Genomic DNA, 11570 nt, shown 5'->3' on the forward strand with positions numbered 1-11570 from the left:
ATTGGAGTTGTCAAAGCAGCGACAAACTCCTGCAGGTATTTCTGAGGCTGCTGCGAAGTCAATGTCTGTCTGCGGTGGAAGGTGTGAGGTCGCTCCTGGCACTCATCAGCAAGGAGAAAGCTCCCTCCGAGCCTTCTTTGTCACCATCCGGATGAGAGAAAGTCCCCTCGATCCGCTCCCACCAGAAATCTGCTGACGCTCGGTTCCTCCCCGCAGTTAATGACTGCGGGAGCGAGGATTTGCTGGCATCTGCACTTCGCAGAGAGCCGCCGGGGAGCGGGCGGCTCCCACCAAGGGTGCAGGGAGGACCTGCAGCAGGGTCCAGCGTCAGGTTTTTCTGGCTGACTTCTTTTCTACAAAGCAGCCGGGCACACAGCGTGGTGATGCTGAGGGGTTAGTGCGAGGTGTTGATCTTTGGGGCCGGGCTGCTCACCTCCTGCGTGCTGGACCGCAGGGATCGGCAGCGCGTCCCCTGTGACAGGCTTCGCACGAGGAGCTGCGGTTGAGCGCAGAAATGTAGCGCACTTGAGCAAAGAGCTGTTATTTGCCTAAGGTCCAATCTTCCCTCATTTGCGCTTGGGCTGTAGGAGCACTTGTCCTAATGATTCATCCGTGCTCTTCACTGCAGCAGGCTGGCAGCGAGGGACAGGCACGTTTCTGCAGCTCCCGGGCCGTGCCGCGTGCTGTGCCCCCATGCAGCAGCCCCCATTATGGGATGTGGCCAAAACAGCTGCCTGGCCAGCCCAGCATCCCTGCTGTGCAGCCTCCACAGCCAAACCTGGCTGCCTCCTTCCCTGTGACCAGATGGGAGGTTCAGCAGAAAGCCATGGCAAGGCATTGGCAAGGCCAGGGAAAGAGAGGAAGACAACAGGAATGGGTGAGGAGCATGGTTGGTTTGTTTGTTTTGTGGTTTGCTTTTTTTTTTTTTCCCCTTCACCAAATGCAGTTTTATTTTCTGCGTTAAAAATTTATGGAGCCCTTCATTTAATATTTATAAAGTAAGTGTCTTGGTGATAAATTACCGAGAAACACAACAGGGCAGCCTTGCTGCTGGGGTAGGAGTGCCCAGCGGAGCCTGGGAGCTTCCCATGCGTCCGATCTGTCCCTGTCCCTCGTCCAGCATCCCTGGAGACAGCGGGGACCGTGGGATGAATGATGCTGTGGGGCTGGGAGGAGGCTCCACACTGGTGTTTGTCAGTGTCAGGCTGTGGCACTGCTGGCCACCGTGTTTTATGGGGAAACACGGGTGGGAGCAGGAAGCCAGGCTGCCAGGGGCTGAGATGAGGAGACCTGCAAGGTGACCCAAGCATCCTCTGTAAACTCCACCAGGTCTATGCGATTGATCCTGCTGATCGTTCCCTCTGTCAGAGAGAGGAACAAAACCCTTGTGCCACCGCCACCCAGGGCACAGGAACCATTCCCAGAGGATAGGGACCCGTGGGGCTGCCGTGATGCCTTGCAGGAGCTCCAGCCCGGCCCTCACACACTGCAACGCCCAGCCCTAAATGTTCCTTCTGCTGCAGGTGCAACGCAGCAAATGTAGGCAACTCATCCGAAAGTCCCTGCGCTGGAGCTGGGTGGCCGCCTGGCTGCTCTGGATGGGTTAAACGACACTTCCCTGGGGCGTTTCAGGATCATTTGTTCCCTCGCTCCACCTCCCTAACTAGGCCTGGGGAGGTGGCAAGGGAGCGGACAAGGTGGCTGAAAGCAATTTCAGGCCTTGGAAAGAAATGAACTGGCATGTAACGGTGACAGGAAACTGTGCAATTAGTACAACGGGGCAATGTCAACAAGCTCTTAACGCCAGTTGTTATGGCAACACCAGGAAAAGCAATATCGGTGCTGGAAAAATCGAGAGGCTGAGAAACACCAACAGCAGCGGGCAGGACAGCGCTGGGGCGGCTCCAGGCATGGGACTTGGGAGACCTGGCAGCCCTGCCCTGGCTGGTCGAGCAGAACTGGGGGGAAAGAGGGTGCTGAGAGGTTTTTCTGTTAGCAAAGTGATGGTGCTCTGGGTCCTGCAGCCAGCTCTGTCCTTATGGGGCTCTCTGGTGACAGGGCTGCAACCCAGGCATGCAGGGAAGCTGCTGTGGCAGGCCCAAGAGGGCTGAGAGCGTGTGGCTTCAAGGAGAGACACATCCTGAGCCCTTTAGAAAGAGCCGAGTGACAGGAGGATCAGAGCACTGCAGGGAATTGTGTTTTGTCTAAAACCGAGGTCTTACGGCAGCTTTTGAGTGAATCTTAAGACGACGTTACGGGATCTCTCAGAAAACAGCATAGCGAGCCTCGCAGCTGGTGCAACAAAGAGCAAAGACCTCTGTGTGGTGTTTGTGAAGCGTTATTGCCCTCGCAGCAGTAGTTGAGTTAGTTGTTTCAGCAACTTAGGCCATTGGCGGCTGTTTGCACAGGGGGGTGTTTCTGCACAGCTCCGCGCCGCGCTGCCGTACGGGCATGGGAGGCCTTGCCTCCTTCCACAGGGCCTCGTGCTGTGGGAATGCTCTCGTTGAGCTTGATGGGGCTGTTTGCGGGGCAAACGGTGTAAGGTCTGTAAGGAGGCACAACCAGGCCCACAGTGACGGGGGAGTTTCCTTAAAGATAATGAGCTGCTAATGAATGGAGCTGATTAACTGTTGCTCTCACCTGCAAATGCAGTAGTAGTGTGTGTGTGTGATGGTAGCTGGCTGTTGCATCTCTCTGGAGAACCTCTAGCATTAACTCTTGCTAGAGATGCTATAAACTTCATAAACTTGCTTCTCCCTGCAGCTCCAGCAAGGAGAGGTGATGGAGCTTTGCCCTGCTGCTGCTTCATGCAGTGAGCAGCCCTGGGAGTCCTGTCCCAGCCTCTGGGAACAGGTCCCTTCTTCCTCCTCCTGAAGACACCAGGGCTGTCCTGCTCTGTCTGCACCAGCTCCAGACTGCGTGAAGAGACAGTGTACTGAAACTGGTGCTTCCAGAGCCCAGCTCGTTTGGCTTCAAGATATTTGCCTTGGGGTGGCCTCATGCTTCTCTGGTGGGATTGTTTGAGGTGAGATGAGTGGCCTGGAGACCATGCGTGACAAACGTGGGCAGGAGGACAGCATGGTAGCAACTCAAAAGGTAGGAGCCCTGCACCAGTACCCCAAGTTCACCCAGCTCACTTGGGAGGAGAGGAAGAGACCCCATTCCCCAGGGAGATTAATTCTCATCAAATTCCTGCAGACCTTAGGCAGCAGCCGCATGTCATCCGGCCCCGCTATGCCTTCCCCAGGCCGTGCCACTTCAGCCTCCCTCATCCTCCTGCTCCTTGGCCATACCCGGCGTGCCGTTCCTGTGCAGCATCCTTTGGTTTCTGCAGGGAAAGCCTTTGCCAGCAGAGAACGTGTCTGATTTTTCTCGCTCCTCGGCAGCAGCTTTGGAGCTGTTGAGATCCCTGGGGACTGAGCAGGGCTTCAAACAGTCAGAGGAGTGGAGACCGAGTCTCCTGAGACGGCTGAGCACAGCGCAGCATCCGCTTTTTTTTTTTTTTTTTTTTTTTTTTTTTGCTATGATGCTATCAAGACGTTTCTCTGTATTTCTTTCTTTGCAAATCAGTAGAATGCAGCCGGTTTCCCTCCCGCTGTTGTCAGGGGCTGTTGGGGAAGGTGTTTTCATTTCGGCTCTTGAGTTGAAGAATAAAGGAGGAGGAGAAGGTGGGGGAGAGGCTGCCAGAGAGAAGTATCAGAGAAGGGCACGGGAGAGTGGCTGCTCGCAGCTCACCTGCAGAGGGAATAACAGCAGGCGGCAGGGATGCAGGATGCTGAGCATCAGAAAACCCAGACTTGGCCCCAGCAGACACCAGGATGGGGTTGATGGATCTGGCTGGTTTTGGGGAGCCCCTGAAGTCTCTGACCTTCAGGCAGCACACCCCTGTGGCACCAGCTTGATTTCTCCTGCACAGGTAAGGGGCTGGCTTTTGCCCCCTCCTGCCATGTGTGGGCACCTGGCTGCACCTGCAGTTCTGTACAAAGCCCCCCAGGCTTTCCGCCGTCATTTTCCAGCCAGCCTCCTGACCTGGGTCCCACACTGCTCTGGAGCAGAATCCGCCCCCGTGCTGCCATAGCTTACAAGGCTGATGTATTAGTCCTATTCCCACTGAGCTCCTTCTTTGGGTTTGGCCTGCGATCATTAGGATAAAAAATATCCTTGGCACAAGCTGCCCTCCGCAGAAGTAATCCTTCCTCCCTGCTTGGCTCTGCTCCGGCTGCTGCCCTGCCAGATATCCCAGACTCTCCTGCAGCGGTCCGCTTGTCCCAGCTCTGGTTTGTATGGCTCTAATACCCACCTCAGGGGGATGGGGTCCCTCAGTAGGGACCTTGCCTTCCCCAGGAGCTGCAGGTATGCTGCCACCCCTACTGGGCCATCAGTTGTCTTGCTGTGCATGTAAGACTACTACCCATGTGTCCCATACTTCTCTGCTCCGTGTGCATGCTCTCCTCTGAGCTCCCTTTATTCCTGCTTTTGCAGCTTGGGATACACCAGACTCTCCTGCCCTGTCCCCATGTAGAGGAAAGGGAGAAATGGCAGGGCACAGTGTCCCCTCCTGCCTTCCTGCACCCGATCCCAGTGTCCTGGGAGCAGAGCCTTCCCCCGAGGGGGCCCAGAGGAGATTTGAAGGCCCCCGTCGCGCACACACACTCAGCTCTCTGCTAACTTGTGGTGCCACTCCATAGCAGCTGCAGGGAGGGCTGGGTGAAACTTGGGAGTCATTAACTCAGCTGGAAGGATGAGCTAATGAGAGGAACCTTGCGAGCTTCCCTCCCTGCTCCTGCTTGCTCGGTGCATATTAATCTTCCCAGCCACATGTGCCAGCAGCATCCCCGGCAGCTGAGCGCACTGCTGCATGTTTGCTTTATGGGCCATTGTTCCCGTGTCCCAGACCTCTGCTTGACTTGCTGTAGTTCTTCCCAGTGAATTTGTTCCAAATCAGATGATTTAGTGGCACGCAGAGACCTGGAGGTGGCACGGGGAGGCCGTGCACGTTAATGAAGTCCCTGTTAGTGCTCGCCTGCTGCCGCATGGGTGGAGGGAGGATGGGGTGTATGTAGCAGGCACAGCTCAGTCCCCATCCCTGTTGGCACTGGGGCAGCCTGGTGGAGCTGAGGATGGCCAGTCCCTCATGTGAAGGGCTCTGGGGTAGGGATTTGTCCAGCCGGGCTGGGTGATGGCAAGTCAGCTGCTATAGGGCCATGCTAGCATAGCAGAAATGTAATTAATTCTGTGCACTAGCCAGGGAATAAAGGGGAGTTTGAGTATGGAGGCTGTAAAACCCTCCTGGGTGAACACATCTATCTCGTCTTGAGCTTTGTGAGCAATCCCAGCTGTATACCTCCTAAAAACACTCCCGTGGAGCCACAGATTCCTGCAAAGCAGCTGTAAGGCTGTGGACGAGAGGCTCACTTTTCTTAGTTAGGCTGGGAAATAGCTCACGGCACCCTCAGGATGCATTGACCCTGGGCTGTAAACCACTGACCTGCAGCTTGTGGAGGAGAGGAACAAGAAGGCAAGGCAGCAATCCCCACACAGACAGGCCGTACGCTCCAAAGGTGCCAGGGTGGGGTCTCAGTTTAAAAGCTGCTGCTGCTGTGAGCATCCCCGTGGGGCCAGCGGCAGTCCCGTCCCCATCGGGATGGGATGTGGAGCGAGGCTCAGCATGTGCTGGGCTCCATGTGCACCTTGACTCCAGCGTGGCTTTCTGCTCCTCTTCTTACCATAAGTGTTTGGTTTCACTTTAAAGGAGAACTTCAGAGGGGTGACCTCCGGGTGCAGAAGTCAGCGTGGTTTGGGGCCGCCAGACCCCAACCCCAATTAGCTCTGAGTGCGGGACTCTGCTTTGTTCTCCAGCTCAGAGCGGGGGTAGTGCCCGAACCTCAGGAGCAGGACATATTTAAATACTGCTGCTAACTGAAAGTATTTTAAGTCCATATTTCTCTTCAGAATTAACTCTTTTGGTTCAAAATGCCAAGCCAAGGCATGAGTTTTCTGTAGGCTATTAAAGCCATGTAAGTGTCAGTACCCACGAAACGCATGCTTGTTGCTCAAAAGTTAATGCCAAGCCAACAGCTCGGGAAGCATCTGAGACCTGGAATGAAATATAAAAACAGATTTTGGCAACAGTAGCAGGCTCTCTAAGTGCGGAGAAAATGCTGTCAAGGATGAGCTCGGTCAGATTTGAGAAGCTGCGAACCCGAAAAAGCAGAAAGGCTCATTGCCTTTTCTGTCCTAGCAGTGACATCTGAGCAGCGGAGGTCTGCTCTTCTGATGATCCGCGAGGATGCCAGAGCCAGAAACCGAGCCTAGCTCGTTCACTGTGTCTAATGCCGCCCTTCATAAATTGTAGGGCTTTTAAACACGAGTGCGTGTTGAGAGTGCTTTTTTGTCCTGTATCTAGGACAGGTAAGGCAGGCTAATAAAACTGAGTGCAGAGATTCTGAGTTTATACATATTTCAGTTAATTACCATCCAAATTAAAGCTTATTCAACTGATGAGTTTAAAAAAAATTAATCAGCTAGTGAATAAATGCAATATTAATCCTTTCAACACCAAAAAAAATAATAATCAGAAGAAATGTTAATTGCGTCATAACTCGAACAAGCGAGTTTGCCTTTCACAGACACGGGCAAACCCCAGCGTGGGCTGGTGCTGCCTGGTGGCTGCAAAGGGGCACTGGGCTGGGAGCAGGCACCCCGGGGCAGGGGGCAGAGGGGCCGGGGTCTCCCCCAAGCCCCCAGCACAACACAGCCATGGTGGGGACAGGCAGAGCCCGCACCAGGACCGCCAGCTGCCGGCGGCTCCGTGTTGCTAAGCAAGGAGAAGTTTTAACGCCTTGATTAATGCCCTGACTCTGGGTGAGTAATTAGAATTAATGTGGGATATCAAATCAGGAAATCAGGCATTATTAGGAGGAATTAGTGATTTATTTTCATTTTACGCCTGGCTCACCCCAATCCCCCAACACAGACGGGGGATTTGGCAAGAGACAAAGCTCCTTCCTTGCAGCGAAGGAAGGGAGAAAGAGGCAGCAATGGGGAGAGGGGACGGCAGCAGAGCGCAGCGCTGAGTCCCCCTCTGCGTGATTAATCGTGGAGCTTCATCGCGGCCTCCTGCAGACAGCAGAGGGACCATCGCCCATGGGACGCCCGGGGTCGGGGCTGCATGAGCCAGGGCAGTGCCGTGCATGGGTGGGCAAGGGGACATCAACATCCCCGTACACAGGTGGGCACGGGGACACCAACCTGGCGCCTGGTGCGAGCCCTCCCAGCTGCAGCTGGCGCCTCAATCACAGTAAGGAGATGGTGCTCCTGCACGCCTCATTGACTGTGCCTGAGAATGAATTTTAATTATACTGCCCGGGCGCTGTAAATCACCGGGGCAATTAAAATCCCCATTTGCACTGACTAATTGCGCCGCGGCATGGGTTGTGGCGAGACGTTCAGCTGCTTAGCCGTGGTGCGAGGCGGAGGTGCGGGGTGGATTTCAGAGGGAGCGTGGTCGGGGGGCAAGGGCAGGGGATGGAGCCCACCCTCTGCTCCTGCTTCCCGCTCCCCACCCCACATCCTCGGAGGACTGCTCAGTTTGGAGCCTGGTCAGAAAAAGCCCAAGGGAACCTCTGCTCCGTACGTCCCTCACAGCTCTGGGAGCTTGAGGAGGTCTCGGCCTGGTAAGGAGGTAAAATGGCCCCGGAGAGCAACTCTCCGTACCCCAACCAGACCCATCTACAGTTTTTCTTCTCAGGCAGGGATTTTAAGCACTTTTTCCCACTTTTTCTTTCCAAGATTAAGATGTCACTGGTATGGTTCTTCCTACCCCCTATAGCATCTCAGGGGTGTTTTGTATTGCCTTTGATGTGCCTCACATGCTGAGTGCCTCCCAGAGAGCAGTGGGGGAAGCTTCAAGAACAGCGTTCAGTATGCACAAAGGCTGTCTCTAGAGAAGTTTATCTTCACAGAAAAAGGTAAGAAACCTTTCTGTTTCTAATTATTCTGAGTCTATAAACAGGCTAATATATATATATATATATATATCCTTTCTGCCCATCCACCCAGAGAAGGGAGGAAAACAAAAAACTGGGTGTCCCTGGGCATTTCAGGTGGTGCTGAATGTTACATCTCAGCCTTTGCCTCCTGCCTGGGGTTTGGTCCCAGCTGTTTGACCGAGGAGCTGGCTGATCCCCTGCTCTTGCACAAGGCGAAGGCCAGGCTCTGTCAATGAGATGCCAAGAGAAACCAGCCCCTGCCCCAGCCCACGGTCCTGTGCAGGGAGGAGCAGCTTCTTCTGGCTGGGTGTGAAGGCAGTGAGGGCTCGGGAGACTCCAGCCCCTGTTCGGGCTCATTCACCATGCAGCTGGCACTCCCCGAGGAGGAATGAGTGACTGCAGAGCTGACTGCTAAAACGTATCCTGCTGCGAAGCATCGCACAGATTTGCATATAGCTCTTCATCAGAATTGAGACATATTTGTTTAATTAGCACTGCTGTAACACAGGCTGGGCTGGAAGAGGTGCGGGTGAGCGGGCAGCGGGACCTCAGGCACCCCAGGAGAGCCGGACACAGCCATAGGGACAGCATCAAAGGGTTCCCCACGTGGCATCGAGCCGCGCAGTCAGCTCTCGGGGTGGCAGCAGGTCCAGCTGCAAAGCACGAGGCCTGTGCTTGGAGACGAGTGGGGAACCAAATGGGGCCGAGGCATCCTCCTGGGCGGCTGGAGGACACGGGTGCTTCGCTTTGGTGCTCCTGCGGCAGAGCAGGGCAGCTGGGTCACCTTGCCCCAGGGTTTTCCAGCAAAGAGGCAAGGTACAGCCTGCGAGCTCGGTGATGGATAGGGAGGCATTAAATGGGACATGGGCCTGTCGCTATCTTGCTTTTCGGCGTCACAGAGGGGTCCCCATGTCCTCAGCTGGTGCCAGGCAGCACAGCAGAGGGCAGGCTTTGGCACCAGCATCCTCAGCCACACAGCCTCTGTCGGGCAGGCAGATTGATAGGTGTCTGGCGGAAAACGTCCCGCTGATAGCCCGAGAACAAAACGCAAACAGGGAGAAATGACAGCTGCTCCTGTAGCTGTTCCATCATCGCTGCCGATAGCAGCACGGCGCCTGCAGCTCCGCGATTGATGCGTCCCCGGGGACGCCGGGAGCGCGGATGCCACAATCAGGGAGGATAAAAGAATCGCTGCTGGGACCCAGAGGAGGCTTCGGATCCTTATCGGAAACAAGAAGGACATCAATCTGGTGCCAGCACGGGCCTGTCAGACACAGCCCGCACACTCAGCAGCCGGCCCAGCAGCACTGGCAGGACGCAGACCTTGCAGTGGTGTGGAGCAGCTACTAATGCCATGTAAAGGACTCTGATTAGTTTAAAGCAAAGCCTGGTAGCAGTTTTCAACCGCGTCTTGAGGAAATTGCATCGTGACCATTTAAATCTCCGCTGCTGCTGCCCTCTGGAGAGCGCAGGCAATATTTCTCTCTCCCCTGGAACAACGTCGTCGGTCCCTTTGACTTGTGTTTGCGCTCACCCTTCAGCTGAGGTAGGGCCACTTAGCAGGCAAGGAGGTGTTTGGGAGCCAGCCTCCCCTGCGCTCAGAGCACACAGCTCACCCTCCATGCCCCTAACTGGTGGCCCCGTTGCTCCTGGTGGCTGCCAGCGCTGTTCCCCACCAGCCCCATGCATTGGGGACCACAGTGCTGCTGTCACCCGCACTTTTCCCTGCTGGAGAGCTGCAGCAGGAGCGTGGGGCAGCAGCAAGTCGGTGCCCGGGCACACAGGAGAGGAGCCTGCGTGGGATCTGGGCAAGGCTGCCTGAAGGTGCCCTCCGTGCCTGCTCCCCACTTGCGCTCATCGGCTGTGACTCCTGGCAGGAGAGCTCCGTCTGAGAGCGGGCCGGGAGCCACGGGCAGGTAATTGCTAAAGCAAGCAGGGCCGCGTTAATTGAGGCGACGGCAGCCAGCAATGTGCTCTCAGTTAAGCCTTGGCTCTGCCGCAGACAGTGGGCAGGCACCGCGTGTATCTGCCATCCCCTCCCGTGCTGTACCCTGCAGTGGGCTCTGTGGCCTGCAGACACGCTCCTCGCCGGCCACCCCTGCCCTGCGTGGCACGAGGCAGTGTCTCGGGGACCCCCGTGCCATGGGGGACCCGCAGGGCCAGGGCTGGCCCCGCGTCGGGGAGCAGGGAGGGGTGGGATGCGGCTGTTATGGCAACAGAGGCTCCGGAGATGAAGGGAAGGAAAAAGGCATGCTTTAAAGCACGTTTCCATGGCAACAACCATCTTCAAAGGCCTGGATGAAAAAAAAAAATAAAATAAAATTTGTAAAAAGAGGAGGTTTCCGTAGAGGGGGCACCTCTGTGGTGGTGGGGGAGTCAGACCAGGAGCATGGGGCCTCCTGAGAGGGGATGGAGAGCTCGCAGGGAGGGGAGAGCAGAGCTGTGGGGATCAGGGATGGCATGATGCCCCCTTCCTCACCCACATTTTGGTTTTGCTACTGGTTCTGTGCTCCGTACACCACAGGCTCCATCCTGCAAGCTGCAGAGCACGCTTTTGGCCACAACCACTGCCCTCACGGCCTCATCACTCCCTACCACATCATTTTGGGTTGTCCTAGCCCCCAGGTGAAGCCTCTCTTTGCTCACCCAGCCCCGCTCACTGTCCCAAAAGCCCAGCTCTGCCATCACAACCTGCTCCCCGTGCTGGGGCATAGCCAGCAGCCCAGTCTCGCTGCCCATAGCCCGCATTGCTGAAAACCACAGGTGGATCAAAGCTACTGCTTTGGTCAGGGGAATTTTTATTTGGCCAGATATCGAGGTGGGGGAAGGAAATCTCCAGGGCCTCGCCTGGAGCTGTGTTTCAGCAGCCACAGGGGGTGAGGTGCCTGACCTAAATTCGGCAGCAAGGTTTGTTGCAACGGATAAGAGGGGAAAAAACAAACCTTGAAAGGGGGAAGCTTGGATTGAATTAAATCTGGATCAAATCACAGCCATCTCCTCTGTGTTTCTTTAATTGGAACTTCAGATTCGGTTTATTGTTCCCAGCTCCGTCATTTTCAGTTTCCGATGTGCCGCAGGATTTGCTATCTCAATCAGCTGCGATGGTCGTGCAGGGAAATTTGGGTTGCTGAGGTTTCTGGAAGTTGGGAAAGGGAGGATGTTTTGTTGGGTTTCAGAGTTAGAGCTCAGCGAAGGTGAGGGGAAGGGCCCTGACTCCGTGAGACTGCTGCTTTCACTGCCTTTGGAAGGTATTCACTGGTCTGGTTTATTTTGGGTTATTGCAGCGGTGCTCGGGGCATAAAGAGGCGGCTTCAGCAAGTTCCTTTCTTGGGTAACAGGAAAATATCCAGGGCTCGATGACGGCAAGCTGAATGGGTCCGCACGCATGTGCATTTCACTACCCTAACCTCTGGAGGGTTAGAGCAGTGATATGCTTAATCCTGGGTGTTTGGCCAACTCTCAACTTTGTTAGGCAGCTCCCCAGAGGAGGAACAAAGCTGCTCGCATATGTACAGGTCTGAGCTGCTGGCTGTGCTCCAGAAACTGCTCCTCTCTGCTGCTGGAGAAGGATGCTCACCG

Source organism: Anser cygnoides, chromosome 5, assembly GCF_040182565.1.
Source record: "Anser cygnoides isolate HZ-2024a breed goose chromosome 5, Taihu_goose_T2T_genome, whole genome shotgun sequence".
In the NCBI taxonomy this organism is placed as follows: Eukaryota; Metazoa; Chordata; class Aves; order Anseriformes; family Anatidae; genus Anser; species Anser cygnoides.